We start from the raw sequence: 16448 nt of genomic DNA on the forward strand, positions 1-16448 counted from the left end.
AAAATTATGAATGGAACTCTGGAAATGTCAACTCCACATTCTCTCTCTCTCTCTCTCTCTCTCTCTCTCTCTCTCTCTCTCTCTCTCGCTCACCCTCTCTCTCTTGCTCGCTCTCTCTCTGCATGTGTGATCTGGCTATCCTCACAGTAGCGTTTGGTTGTTTTTGAGAGAGCACCGCGAAGCTTCACAGTGAATCAATGATTATCTTCTCTGCCAAGATGCTTAAAGAGAACCTGGCAACAGAGGCGTTTCATAAATCCAAAATGAAATCCCGGGGAAATGAATCTTTCAGCAGGACATATACCTGTAACGTAATAATCCATAAAGCAATACCGAATAAACATCTTCCCTGAGGGACCATGGGACCGCATACAGCCAGACAGTCTCATAATGTAAGCATTCAGAAGTTAGCGGGACTTTAGGACAACTGATGTCTGTGTTAAAGCAAGAGCCTGGAACCAAATGCACACTACTGTAGCCGTACCACCACTACCACTAATCACTGAGCCATCACATATAATCCTCTACCAGCCTGTGTCTAGAGGAGCATCAAACAGCCAAACAAATTATCCTTCTTCAAGTGTGTGTGTGTGTTTGTGCATGTAAGTGTGTGCGTGTGTGTGCCCTGCAGAGAAGACATAAAACAAGACTCGCCAGCCAGTGCCAGGGCCAGTGGGTTGTGTCAAAAACTGTGGCCCTTTCAAAGCTGCTTCCCCCCAGTCCAGTAACTATACAACCGGGGGAGAAAAATGACTTTGCTCTCATTGTTCCTCCTCACCCACAGGCCTTTGGCACTGAACTGGATCCTACCTCATTCACAGAGGTATCAGCTACCCAGACCCTCAAGGTAATAAAAGTAATGACAAGCGTTCGAACCGATGAATCAGCCCTCAATTACAGGGAGACACCGTAAAAAGCGACCTAGCCCTGACAGATCTGCCCTTTCTGAAGTACAACTGGTGGGTGTTTCTCTCAGACAGGGCTGCTGCGCTTTTACGGCATCCCATTACAGAAGTCTTAAAGAAGTTATTCTGGGAAGACAAAGGGTACGTAAACTTAACTTTGTGAAACACAAACACAGCCCAAGACTAGGAAGTTCAAGACGGTCAACAGTGGGCCTTTAGTCGGGCAGTTGCTTTTTAAATCTCTAATGTTACAATGACTGTGAACCGTGACGTCACACTGAAGATGTACATTTGGATTAGCTTTACAAGTGAATGGAAAAGCAAAGAAAGGGAAAAAGAACAGACGGTACGGAGGAGCAGGACATAAACAATTAAAGGAGAGAAAAACGGATGACAAGCTAAATGTGAAATAGGCCTACCTAAACATGAACTCAGGTAACACACGACTACCTAAATGTTACCCAATTCAGGAAACTAGGCGTTTGTCGCAAGTCACAACTTCACAGGAGAGCTGTTTGAACATAAAAAATATTTGTTAATCAAAATGTGTTTTTTGGCAGAAATGCCTTCTTGAACATGTGAACTTTCATGCACCTTAATAACAAACTTGTATGCCATCTGTAAATACGAATAAAATTGTTAAATTAGGAGCCTTGTTGGTTAAGCCACAGAAAAAGTAGCAACCTTCCCACTAGGCATGATTGGCTGAGATAATGAGTGGGCTGGAAATACCGAGAGAGGAGTTTGGATTGATCTGCCATGTTGAAAGCGTCTGTCTATTTGAGGTCAAACACGGCTTTAAAAAAAATGTATTGTGTGGTGGAGCTGCATAAGTGTTGCTCTCCATTTTCTGGAAGATCAAGTTTTGAAATCAGTAGAATTGGAGTATGAAAGCTAAAGAGATGGAGAAAACACCTGTCTCTGGATTACATCTTCAAATGAAGGGCAACCGTGGTATGGCATTCCTGAGAGGAGTTCATTGTTGTTTAACTAGCTAATGTTAGCTGTCTGGCTTTTTATCTTTTTTTACATGTGTGATCTTAAATGTTGTTTACCTAGCTAGGTTCATTGTTTACCTAGCTAGCTAGATACATATGTCTTAAGCTAAAGTGTACTGTTAGCTAGCTAGCTAACGTTAGCTGGCTGGCTCCCTAGCGGGCGTTATTATTCATTTCCTAGAGTTATTTGCTTTTCTAGTTAATGTCTAATGTTGTTCATTGTTGTTTAACTAGCTAACGTTAGCTGACTGGATCGTTAGCTAATGTTACACGACGTGTGTACAATACCCGTTGAATACGGCCGGTGTCAGTAAACGTCTGCAAAAAAATCATAATGAAATTGTTGCAAGCAGAGCTAGTTAGGCTGTTTTCATGTTATACAGAGGTAAACAAATCATCGGCCAGAGCGTCAAGTGTGCACTCCGAGAGCGAAACAAGATGGGTGGGGCTAAAGCTTAAGAGGGTATGAACGATGCTGAATGGGTGTAGACAAAGAGCTCTTCACTAGATACCAAAACATTCAAAGGCGATTTTCTAAGAAGTGAGTTTACAAGTTGATCAACTTTCAAAGCAGAATTACTTTCCCATTGTTCCTCAAATGCAGTGTATGATATACAGTTTTGTAGCTCTGAGTCTCTACTCTTATCCAATGTATTTTATTTTTTTTAAATCACATTTTGCTACATAAGGCTGAATCCAGGTGGTGAGTCACAAATGTTCTTGCTACAGAGGTCAAGGTACCTAATGGAGAACACAACACTAATTACTCAGCTGGTATACACTGCACTCTCTCCTTACATAAGCATTCAGTGAGTGAGAGAGGGAAAGATATATCAGTACACACACATTGCTACAGTTCCTGTTACCTTGCTAGTCTATACACCTTGGCCATCCTTAACTTTGAGACTTGAGTGTGTGTGTGTGTGTGCGTGCATGCATGTGTGTGAGTGTGTGTTACCGCTCCACAAATCTCAGTCTCATCTCAACCCCCCCTAAACACACAACAACAGAACAGATCTCCATCTTCTCTGCAAACATTTGCGTTAGCTGGAAGTCTGGAAGTGGGCACGGTCAAGTTACTGATAAGAGCCGAGAATGTATCTGAGAGATCAGTGAGATGAAGAAAGAAGAGAGAGAGACCAAGAGAGAGCGAGCGAGAAAGAGACCATGAGCGAGAGAGAGAGAGAACAAGAGGGAGAGAGAGACCAAGCGAGAGAGAGGGGGGGGGGGGGGGGGGGGGGGGGGGGGAGTGAAAGAGAGACCAAAAGAGAGAGAGCCCTTGTGAGGAAGTGACTGATGTAAGGACATCACTTAACAGCTCCTACCACCTACTGACAGATAGTGAGATGAGAGCAAACTAAGGTTGTGTAAATTCCGCTGCCTCCTAAAACTGTCTCTGTTCAGACAATGAGACGACAGTCTGTGCATTGATGTATACTGGGGTAGGAAGAGAACCGATTTCTCAAGGCAATGAATAGGGAAACCAAGAACAACAAGATCTTATAAGCGGATTTAAATATCCATATCTGGTTAACTGTGTTTGTCAGCAGTGGAACTTGAAAGAAACAGTGCCACAAACTCACATAAAATCTTTTAGAATTTTTTAAACTAAAGATAAATATATTTAATCACCACCTTATACATCTATAAGTGTTTATTTTAAACATCTAGGCTATAGCAAATGTCTGATTTTTGAATTCTCCACCACTTTCACACTGCTGGAGAGATTATTGCATTACGTTACAACCATCTAAAAAAATAATAACTATCAGTTTGTCCAACAGAAACATAAAGACACAAAAGCTATGCCTGCTGGTGTAACTCTGCTTACCTATAATGATGATAATGTAATCAACTGAATTACAGTAGCCTAATGGAGTTAATAAAAATGGTAGCAAATTAAGCATTTTATTTTAAATATCACAAAAAAACATAAATAATAATAATATATCTTCACTACAAACGGTCGTCTTCAGAAGTTAGAAGTGTGGAACGCCAGGAGGATGATTAGTCCCTAGTCTGAAAGGTTCCCAGTAGAGAGAGCGGAAACATGCCCCAATGTTATTGTACAAATGACGATGTATAAGTCATTCCTGAAATGACTTTTGTACTATTGGATGGATTATTTATACCCTTAGAGCAGGCAACATTTATCATCCAGGGTAGTGGGTCCCCTTCAAAGTTCTCCTGTTTTATGCTCTGCATTATTTCTTGTGCACACACATAAACAAAGCTCCGGGCTGGGGGCGGTGAATCAGGGGGCTGTGTCACGGCGTGCCCCCCGGGTCAGGACAGCTTTCTTCTGCCGCCAGTGCTTACATTACCATGTGAAAGGATAAAGCTGCTCCAAATATCCCCTCTAAACATTTATCCTGCCTGTATGGACGCCTTGGAACCTGGATCCAGCGTGGAAACATTCCAGGGAGCCTTGTTCTACATTGTCCAGGAGGACATGTCTTTAGGATTAATAACATAAGAGGGACGCTTACAAACGTTGTGTAAAAATAAAATATTTTTCTCAACATGGCTCTTAACAATTAAAATGCTAATTTGCAGAATTTGAACATTTGTATAATTGGAATGTGGAAATGTAATTGTCATGAAAACAGACACTTAAAACCATGTTTTACTTAAAACAAATATTTGATAAAAAAACATTTGTATTTGTGTTTGTGTTTTCTAGACCAGGCAGGCATCAGTAAAGCCATGGCAGCAGCAACAGTTGTAGATGTAACAGACTCCAGCTAGGAGTAGTCTGTGTTTACACTAGAAGTGCTCAGAAATGAATGTCTCAACACTGCTCCAATCTGTCTTATCATTCATCCTGTAAACGTGTTGCCTCAGTGATGAAGCTACACTTTCAAAACATGTTTCAATTCACCAAGTGATTTCTTTCATCTGACATAGCCTTCACAGCTCTCTCTGTGTGTCCAAAATGGCACCCTGATTCCTTTATTGTGCACTACTTTTGACCAGAGCCCTATAGGTCCTGGTCAAAAGTACTGCACTATATTAGGAATAAGGTGCCATTTTAGACAGACGTATATCTGTGACAGGGTCTGAAGAGCATGCCAAGCAGGAAGGAACACAACACAGCAGCTTGTGATCTGCAGTGGCGAGTAAAGAGCAGACTCACAACTTCACAGTAGTGCAGAGCCTATTTCAAATTAGCAAGAGTGCAACCAGCCGGGGAACAAAATTAATATGCATGAAAATTAACTAGCTCTAATTCCCAGCTTGGTCATTCTGTTAATTTTTCCTTAAGGACCAGGAGCTGAATCATCTGTCATTCCCTCTAATTTAATCACCAGCCTCCTCATTCAATTATCAAATATAATATGCAAATGAGCTGAACAATGGCCAGCTCATGCTAATGAGGTATATCAGTATAATTAGATTGGAGAGGTAGTAACAGAAGGGGGGGGAGGCTGTCATAAAATCAGGAGCAGATCCTTTAATTAAGACTACAACATTTTTATTAGAATCTGTAATCTCCCCGTAAATTGTTGAATGGTCGCGGGCGGCACGGCGGACGCGAGGGAAGACATTACTCTTATTGGAAACCTCCCTGAAGACCCACTCCACTGATGGTGGTGTGATGGTATCAAGGGACATGGCTGACTTAAGTAGCCTGGGGAACAGAGATAGTGAACAGGCCAACTGTGGCACACTGTGTCCCCTGTGCCAAGGCGTTGGAGCATGCATGGCAGCCAGTTAGACACAGGACAGGGAACCAACCAGGGCTTTAATCCTCCAGTCTGTGTCACAAATTATATCCTATTCCCTACATAGTGCACTATTTCTTGGGACGCAAACCTAGCCAGTCCGCTGCTGTACGCATGCAAGCACTGCTGCCTCCTTAAAGGGCACACACACACACACACACACACACACACACACACACACACACACACACACACACACACACACACACACACACACACACACACACACACACACACACACACACACACACACACACACACACACACACACACACACACACAGTGAGTTATCAGGGCAGCACACGGCACAAAGCAGGCCTCTCCTCACCACCCTCACTGAACAGAATGGGTCTCTCTGAGAGGCAACAGACTGCCTGCTGTGGGACACGACCAAGGTGTCAAACCAGCTGAAATATTTACAGAGGCACCTTTTGTTGCTTTGGTTGGTGAATGAGGAGAAAGACCTCATCCACCCCCTCCTCTGAACATCCTGCAGCAGCCAGGCTTCATGTCTGCCTGTATGGAGATCCATTGGGAAGAATTAAGATGTAAAGATGATAGTCTCATTTACATGTACAATTCATTCTCATCTCTATAAATTTCTTATCACATAATCATTGAATATGAACATAGATGTGAACTGGCTAGAACATTAAATTAATTTGAAGTCAATATGTGAATTCTGAAGACACTAACCTAATATGATTTAGGTTGTCACTTCCTGAACATGATTTACTAAATCATAGCTTCTTGAGATAGACAACATCTTGATGCCCCCACCTTGACACTTCCTGAACATGATTTACTAAATCATAGCTTCTTGAGATAGACAACATCTTGATGCCCCCACCTTGACACTTCCTGAACATGATTTACTAAATCATAGCTTCTTGAGATAGACAACATCTTGCTGCCCCCACCTTGACACTTCCTGAACATGATTTACTATATCATAGCTTCTTGAGATAGACAACAACTTGCTGCCCCCCACCCTGACATAATAGTATGTCCTGCCCCCAGCCCAGACACTATTTGTTAAACATGTCAGTGTGACAGAGCAGCAGAGGGTCGGTGGCAACACAGATCAAATCAAGTGTGTGTGTGTGTGTGTGTGTGTGTGTTTGTGTGTGTGTGTGTGTGTGTGTGTGTGTGTGTGTGTGTGTGTGTGCATGCGCGCGCGAAAGTGCGTTGGGGCATCTACAAACTGACACATTACTAAACACAGCAACAACACTAAAACAATCCTGACCTATCCACTACCCCCCAACTTGACAAAGAAGATCTTTCAAAACATGTTTTCCTTGGCATAAATAAACCTGAATTGTAATTTTGTTTCATGGCTTTTGATCCAACTCTGCCCGTATCAGAGGCTTGTTACAGACCAAACCGCGCACACAGTTATTAAAAACAACAATAAAACATTGAAAAGATTAAAAAAAGCACAGTCCGAACCAGAGCAGTATGTGACTGATAATATCTCCCTTCAGTGCATGTTAAGAATCCCACTTAGGTGGGGACCTACTGGGCTGGAACGCACAGGCTGAGCCCACCTGAGGAACAGTCCTAAAACACCTGAAGGTTCCCCTGCTTAAACTCACTCTAATCCTTTCCTTGTTTTCTAGAGTACATGATCTGGGGCATGGCAGAGCCATAGGAGATTTTCATCAGATTGTCAGAGAAAAGGAGAGTGGGTTCACCCTCTGCAGCCTGTGGCGCTTATTTGCTGCTTGCTGCAGTATTGGATGTTAGATAATATGAACCACAAGGTGATTATACCACTGACATGAAGGAAGTCCATTATTTAAAATGTAAATAAAACACTATTCTACCCCCAGCTGGTTCGAATAGGGTTAGGGTTAGCATGGTGTGTGTGTGGTGTATAACCACAGGAGGTCAGTTGAGCTGTAATTACAGTACACATCAAGGTATGAATAACGGCATGGCTCAGCTTTAGCTTCCTTCCTTCTCGCTGTTTGTTCCTGATTTAGTGTCGCCATGTTGTCCCCCCATCCTTCAATGTCCCAGATGAGAAGAGACGACCTGTGTTCAAATACTAGTTGAAATAATTTCAAATGCTTTATCTGTGTTTGATTGAGCTTACCTGGCAAAATAGAACCAATGGAATATTCGCAAAAGTGCATACCCCACCCATCTGGCACTCCATCCAGGCTACAGCCAATGATAAAAGGATTTGAACCCAGGTTTGTAGCAGAGATGATTTGTGAGAGACTATGGCTCCAGTGGCCATTGTGGGTGTATGTCCAGTCCAGCAGCATTGTGACTGTTCAGGTTTGCACTGAGCCTTGAGCGTTCCCTGACCTGTCTGTCCATGACAGATTAGCCCAGGTCAGAGGTCATGCTCGGTGAGGAAACGTCTTTTCCTAATGGTAGCCCCGCAGGAGCAACAATGAGAACACCGAAACATCAAGTTTGGGCTGCAAGGCAATGGTGCTGTGTGTCTACTGCTTGAGTATTGGGAATGGGATGCATGATAGTAGGACATTGTATAGTTATTTCTAGTGCTTGTAGGATACATCCTATATGCTTTAAGAGTGTAGCTTTGAGATTGACATTTATTTATTGGTTTTATTACAATCAGAACAAACACAGATTACATCAATATTTCTAATTGAATATACTGGGAGGGAAGGAAAAGCGTCTAAACTGAGGGGAATTAGCTGACAACCTGAAGATTTTATAAATTGGGGAAATATTATCTGAGCCAGACTGATGGAGTTAGAAACCAGAGCCATGTTGTTGTCAAGTGGTTTACCAGGAAGTCTGCTGTCTGTGGGTGCCAGCTATACCCACTAACCAGGCCTGTCTCTTCCCATACCAATACAGCTGTGGATTGGTATGGCTTTTTAAAAATGTAACATTTATTTAACTAGGCAAGTCAGTTAGGAACAAATATGTATTTACAATGACGGCCTACCCAGATGACCAAACCCAGATGACGCTGGGTGAATTGTGCACCGCCCTATGGGACTCCAGATCACAGCTGGTTGTGATACAGCCTGGACTCAAACCAAGGTCTGTAGTGATACCTTTAGCACTGAAATGCAGTGCCTTAGACCGTTGCGCCACTTGGGAGCCCTTCTTTAACATGCCTATCAGGTTCAGGAACTCACTGGGTAACTGAAAGCAAAGATAGGATTTACAGTGGCTCTGAGGCACGTGGGCTTGTCTGTATTCGGCTGTATGATGAGGGTAGGGAATGTCACGGCTGTCAGGGTAGGGAAGACCACGGCTTGTTATAATCAATTAGTTCATTCATTCATGCATTCATTTTTAAAAAAAATCCAAGATCGTAGTGTGTAGCACAAAACAATGTGTTCACCTGATTGAATACTCAGATCTCTTACTCCTTTGGCTGTTTTGAAAGATGTGTGCCTTCTGTTACACAGAGGATGCACTTAATTCACCCCCACCAAACTCTCTGTTTTCTAGTGGTGCTAAAATAGAAGCTGGTAGGAATACTCTAAATCCCATAGGAATGGTGCATCCCAAATGACACCCTATTCCCTATATAGTGCACTACTAATTTCAAGGTTCCATAAAGCTCTGGTCAAAAGTAGTGACTATACATACGGTGCCCTTTGGGAAGCAGTTCTAATGGTATGGGGACTACGGTAGGACTAAGCTGGGGTCTGGACAAGGCTTTGCACATTCCTGCACATGTCATTATACGGTTGAACCATTTAAACCTGCATTGTGATGGAGGTTTAAATGGTTCACACACACACACAACATGGTGGAGGTTTCACAAAGCTGATGAGCTTTGGATGAGGGTTTAAGCTTGTTTTTTTCTGACTGTCGAACTAACTAATGTCACCGTTGTTACAGCAGAGTACAGAGTCTAAGGAACGGGAGTCTATGGACAAGAGTTAGAGCCAGGAGTCAGCAGACAACCTTCACAGCCTTAATGGAATCCTACTATTACTGCATATATCAATGTGTGAAAGAGCTGGTCTTCCTGATGACTCCCAAATAACTCCCAATGTGATAGAAAAGACATGCAGTCTTTGGCTCCAGAGCTAAAAGAGTTTTAAAATGGAGCGATTACACACTCCAGACATCTGGTGAGCTGGAGAGCAGAGCCATATCCTGAAAAGACCTCCTTGTTCCTTACTGGATGAAAGAGGAACGCAACGTAATACTGAATATTTGATTCAACATAATTATCTCTAACAAACTCATTATGTAATTAGTCTTGGTCGGTCCACAGTCAGTTAAACCCAATAAATGTCAGTGTTGTCTGGCTGAGGCAGACAGGCAGGTACACAAACAAACAAACATCAATCTGTCTGATCTTGAAGAGCTGAAGCAAATTGGTGTGTGTGTGTACTGTATATGTGTGTATCAAGTTAAATCCCAAACAATTTTGTAATGTTATAATGAGTCAGCAAACATTTTCATTTCTAAATTGGACTAGATTCCCCTCGGGTGGTGAGTCTAAACTTCCTGTCATAAATGCGACGTGCGGGTATCCCTAACTCTGGGGCACGCTAAGCACAGGATGGGAAGGTGTATGCCAATACCTCCACAATGTAAGGGCCTGATTGTGTGAGAGGTTGCCTGGTCAAGGCTTAATGCTGTACTGAGATATCTGGGCATGGCTACTACCATTGTAACTGCAGCCAATTCCCCTCCATCCTCCATCCCTCTGCCGTCATCTGAATCTGAGCCAGACGGAAACTAAGTTTCCACAGCTTCCTAACTGAAATCAATGCGTCTCCCGGACATTGCCGGGTCAGGGCTGTCAGATGGCACTAAATGGACACCATTAGGGCTCTGAAAGGTCAGAGGTCAGTACTTGATGTCCTCATCAGAGACAGCGCTGAAGACAAGTGTGTCTTTGTTGAGTTAGGGGGGAAATCCAAGTAAGTTTATACCTGTCAAAAACGCCTGGCCTATATAATAAAGGTAAAGAATAGGGGGATGCTATGTGAAATATTGATGCATTAAAGGCTGCTTCCGTGTAAGTTATCATTTCAATTAGAAAAGAAACCAAGGGGGCCTCTCGAGTGGCGCAGCGGTCTAAGGCACTGCATCGCAGTGCTTGAGGAGTCACAACAGACCCAGTTTCGATCCCAGGCTGTGTTACAGCAGGCCGTGACTGGGAGACCCATGAGGCGGCGCACTATTGGCCCAGCGTCGTCCAGGTTAGGGGAGGGTTTGGCAGGCATTTCCTTGTCCCATCGTGCTATAGTGACTCGTTTTGGCGGGATGGGCACCTGCAAGCTGACTTCGGTCGCCAGCTGGACAGTGTTTCCTCCGACACATTGGTGCGGCTGGCTTCCGGGTTAGGCGAGCAGTGTATCAAGAAGCAGTGCGGCTTGGCAGGGTCGTGTTTCGGGCTACGCATGGTTCTTGACTTTCGCCTCTCCCAAGTCCGTAGGGGAGTTGCAGCGATGGGACAAGACTGTAACTACCAATTGGGGAGAAAAAGGGGTAAAACAATATATATGTTTTTAGCACAAAGACATTTAGACATTTCACAAGAACTCAAACAGAATCATGTTTAGAAGCCTTTTTGTCCTAGACTTGGCACTCCGGTACCGCTTGCCATGCGGTAAAAACCCTACCAGTCAGCAGTATGCCAACAGAATCCCAACCAACATCCCTCACTATTGAAAGCTGCTAAATAACTTGCATAGATAAACTGAGTATCATGTGTTCCTCACCATAAACATTTACCATTCTCTGGCTACTGTGTGGAGTGGAGGGGACCCATACTATGTGGAGTGGAGGGGTTGTGGTGGGCCTGTGGAATGACTCAGTGAGTGCATCTCAAATGGCATGAGCCCATGTCAAAGTAGTGCACTATAAAGGGAAGAGGGACCCATTTGGAATACATTGTAATGTCATTACAACACACGTCAGCTGGAGTGGGTGCTGAGGTAAGCAGTATGCACAGAGCATTCAGAAGACACAGGCAAGAATGTCTGAAAAAACACTTCAACAAGGTTTTTGGCACCATGCATAGATGTTGTTATTACATAACTTGTGAAATTAGATGATGTGTTTGATTCTACTGCCACTGTTAATAATTGGTTTGATGTATCTGAGTAGCTGTGGTCTGGCTCAAATCAAATCAACCAAATCAAAGTTTATTTGTCACGTGCGCCGAATACAACAGGTGTAAACCTTACAGTGAAATGCTTACTTACAGACTCTAACCAATGGTGTGGGAAAAAAAGGTATGTGTGTGTGTGTGTGTGTGTGTGTGTCGGTAAGTGAAGAAATAAAACAACAGTAAAAATACATTTGAAAAAAAGAGTAGCAAGGCTATATACAGACACCTGTTAGTCAGGGTTATTGAAGTAGTATGTACATGTAGGTATGGTTAAAGTGATTATGCATATATGATGAACAGAGAGTAGCAGAAGCGTAAAAAGAGGGGTTGGCGGGTGGTGGGACACAATGCAGATAACCCGGTTAGCCAATGTGCGGGAGCACTGGTTGGTCGGGCCAATTTAGGTAGTATGTACATGAGTGTATAGTTAAAGTTAAAGTGACTATGCATATAAGATAAACAGAGAGTAGCAGCAGCGTAAAAGAGGGGTTGGGGGGGCCACACAATGCAAATAGTCCGGGTAACCATTTGGTTACCTGTTCAGGAGTCTTATGGCTTGGGGGTAAAAACTGTTGAGAAGCCTTTTTGTCCTAGACTTGGCACTCTGGTACCGCTTGCGGTAGTAGAGAGAACAGTCTATGACTGGGGTGGCTGGGGTCTTTGACAATTTTTAGGGCCTTCCTCTGACACAGCCTGGTGTAGAGGTCCTGGATGGCAGGCAGCTTTGTCCCAGTGATGTACTGGGCCGTACGCACTACCCTCTGAAGTGCCTTGAGGTCGGAGGCCGAGCAATTGCCGTACCAGGCAGTGATGCAACCGGTCAGGATGCTCTCGATGTTGCAGCTATAGAACCTTTTGAGGATCTCAGGACCCATGCCAAATCTTTTAAGTTTCCTGAGGGGTAATAGGCTTTGTCGTGCCCTCTTCACGACCGTCTGGGTGTGTTTGGACCAATCTAGATTGTTGTTGATGTGGACACCAAGGAATTTGAAGCTCTCAACCTGCTCCACTACAGCCCCGTCGATGAGAATGGGGATGTGCTCGGTGCTCCTTTTCCTGTAGTCCACAATCATCTCCTTAGTCTTGGTTACGTTGAGGGATAGGTTGTTATTCTGGCACCACCAGGCCAGGTCTCTGACCTCCTCCCTATAGGCTGTCTCGTTGTTGTCGTTGATCAGGCCTACCACTGTTGTGTTGTCAGCAAACTTAATGATGGTGTTGGAGTCGTGCCTGGCCATGCAGTCATGGGTGAACAGGGAGTACAGGAGGGGACAGAGCAAGCACCCCTGGGGAGCTCCAGTGTTGAGGATCAGCGTGGCAGATGTGTTGCTACGGTAATGGAAGTGAGACTTTATGGTGAGTAGTTGAGAATGCAGGTCAACCTCTTCCTGTTGTCTGTGTACCCTATAGATCACCATCACAGGATGTTTCCCAAATTGCACCCTATTCCCTATATGGTGCACTACTTTTGACCAGAGGCTCATGGACTCTGGTCATAATAAGGAATAGGGTGCAATTTGGGATGCAACCCCATTCACCACCCCAGAAAGGACTGATGGCTTGGACAGCAGCAAACATCCAGCGACCAGCCGTTGTCTACAGATCAGAGGAAATTACTGCATTACTGAAATGGAAGCCTTCCATCCTTTCCGTCCACCACCGCGTCTGTCCAGGATTGGAAAACCAGCAGCTCGCACATTTCATTGGCCCAATAAAAAAACATTCGCTAGATGACAGACAGACAGACCCACTCTGAGAGGAGAGAGCCTGGGAAGAATGATGAAGCAGAACATGATATAGCCTAGCTGTGGGGAAGTGGTGGGCATTCAACCCCTCGCTCCAGACAGTTAGTGTACTGAGGCACAGTGCCAGAGCATGTTAAGCAGCACTACTTAGCATTTGGAAGGAGAGCTGCCAACTGTGATAGAATATGGTGCGTTAGGGCTTCAACCACCTAAATATAAATATTTTAATTTAACATTTTAATTAAACTAACTTTCATAAAACAAACTACTGCTGTTTTAATGTATACTGAACCAAAATATAAACACAATATGTAAAGTATTGGTGCCATGCTTCATGAGCTGAAATAAAAGATCCCAGAAATATTTCCATACACACAAAAAGCTAATTTCTCTCAAATGTTGTGCAGAAATGTGTTTACATCCCTGTTAGTGAGCATTTCTCCTTTGCCAAGATAATCCACCCACCTGAGGTGTGGCATATCAAGAAGCTGATTAAACAGCATGATCATTACAAAAGTGAACCTTGTGCTGGGGATAATAAAAGGCCACTCTAAAATGTGCAGTTTTGTCTCACAACACAATGCCACAGATGTCTCAAGTTTTGAGGGAATGTGCATTTGGCATACTGACTGCAGAAATATCCACCAGAGCTGTTACCAGAGAATTGAATGTTAATTGATCTACCATAAGCCGCCTCCAACATCGTTTTAGACAATTTTATACTATGTCCAACCGGCCTCACAACCGCATACCACGTCTAACCACACCAGCCCAGGACATCCCCATCTGGCTTCTTCGTCTGCGGGATCGTCTGAGACAAGCCACCCGGACAGCTGATGAAACTGAGGATTTCTGTCTGAAATAAAGCCCTTTTGTGGTGAAAAACTTATTCTGATTGGCTGTTTCTGGCTCCCAGGCCCACCCATGGCTGCACCCCTGCCCAGTCATGTGAAATCCATAGATTAGGGCCTAATGAATTTATGTCAATTGACTGATTTCCTTATATGGACTGTAATTCAGTAAAATCGTTGAAATTGTTGCATGTTGCGTTTATATTTTTGTTCAGTATATTTTAAACTTTGAACTAAACACAATACATTTGAAAGTGGGTGAAGGGATGAGAAAGCAAAGCGCTGACTGGAGTGAAAAACTAAAATGAATCCCTCCTCCTCCACACAAAAGTCACAATAGAATTCCCTGTAGTTGTAGCCACAATAGTCCCAGCGACACTCGATACCTCCACCTTTAAGGGCTGAAACCCAGTAGCCCACCACGGCCGTCCAGCGATGTATTATTGTGATATCGCTAATTTGTCTGCCAATGACTGGTCCAGGGAGTATTCTCTCTCCGCCCACTCCGTAACAAATCACTGGTAATTGGGCTATTACTCTGTCTGTCGCCATGTCGACTCTGCCTGTGTCGTTGGGTGACCGGTCAGCCTGAAGGGAGGAGCCCTGAGGGGAGGGGCCAGAAGGATCAGGGGGATCAGGGATCTGTCTCACCTTGTCTGTCTAGTCTCAGGTATGTCTGTCTGCCATGAGGATGGACACAGCCCTGCCCTGCCCAGCTACAGTTCAGTGATGTCCAGGGGTAGAGAGCTGTCAATCAATCACCTCTCAGACAGGACCTCCCAGTCGGTCACAATCCCAACATTTACTTTAGGTTCTTTAGAACACACCAGAATTCTAACTGAGAGTATTGTTTATAACTCTAAACCTGCCCTCGTCTGCCCCCTCTCCCCCTTGACCCCCTCCTCTCTCACGCTCCCTCTCTTTGTTACGATTGTCAGTCAAGACAGGCCACTTTCACATACTGGTAATTATGAACATTTCTATGTCTCCTCCTTCTCTTCTCCCAAGCAGCACTCAACAGGTCACCTGTCACTTGAACTTAAGCTGCTGTTATGACATTATCCTCCTCTATGGTTTCCCTGCAACGCAACAGATGCTTTTTGAGTGTAATTTGTCTGGCTGACTGAGGAGGGTCAACGTTATAAGGGATAGTAGCCAGTGCCACAGTGTAAAAGTGTTTCATTTTTATAACATTTTCATATGAGGAACACCACGAGGTCAAAAGTGATGTCAAAAAGCGCAAAGACCTTATGGCCCTCAAGTATTTTAACCTGGTTATTTTCTGCTAGGGGTTCATTCTGACAGGGCCTGTGTGTGTGTACTGGCCTGGGACAATGAGAAGAAACTAGGGTTTGGTCCTTAACATTAGGGTCATCATCTGTTTTTCCTCACATCTCTGTCCAGCTAGACTCTCCTCCTACTAGTACTTACTACATTGCCTAACCCTAACTCTAACTCTAACCCTATCCTAACCCTAACTTCAACTCTAACCCTATCCTAACCCTAACCCTAACCCTAACTCTAACCCTATCCTAACCCTAACCCTAACCCATCTCTGTCCAGCTAGACTCTCCTCCTACTAGTACTTACTACATCGCCTAACTCTAACTCCAACTCTAACCCTAACCTAACCCTAACCCGAACCTAATCCTAACCTAACCCTAACTCTAACTCTAACCTAACCCTAACCCTAACTCTAACCCTAACCTAACCCTAACCCTAACTCTAACTCTAACCCTAATCCTAACCCTATCCTAACCCTAACCTAACCATAACCCTAACCCAACCTAACCTAACCTAACCCTAACCCTATCCTAACCCTAACCTAACCCTAACCCCAACTCTAACCCTAACCTAACCCTATAAAAGATGAGACAAGCCTGATGATGTGTTTCCTTGATATCAGTCTGACAGCTAGTTTACGTGACCCACTGCACTGATCACTCAATGACTTGTAATCTTGCATCCACCAGCAGTGTACGTAGTAACATTGAATGGAGCACTGCCCAATAACATACTGTATGGACCAGACCGAGATGAGAGGCCAAAAGGCCAAATTGCTTCCAAGTTAACATCCAAGCATATTTTCTTCGGGGCATCTTTCCAAGAGCTTCATATTAATAGTGATTCTGTTGTCATATTTAT

The sequence above is a fragment of the Oncorhynchus mykiss genome, chromosome 6, assembly GCF_013265735.2.
Source record: "Oncorhynchus mykiss isolate Arlee chromosome 6, USDA_OmykA_1.1, whole genome shotgun sequence".
Taxonomy (NCBI): domain Eukaryota; kingdom Metazoa; phylum Chordata; class Actinopteri; order Salmoniformes; family Salmonidae; genus Oncorhynchus; species Oncorhynchus mykiss.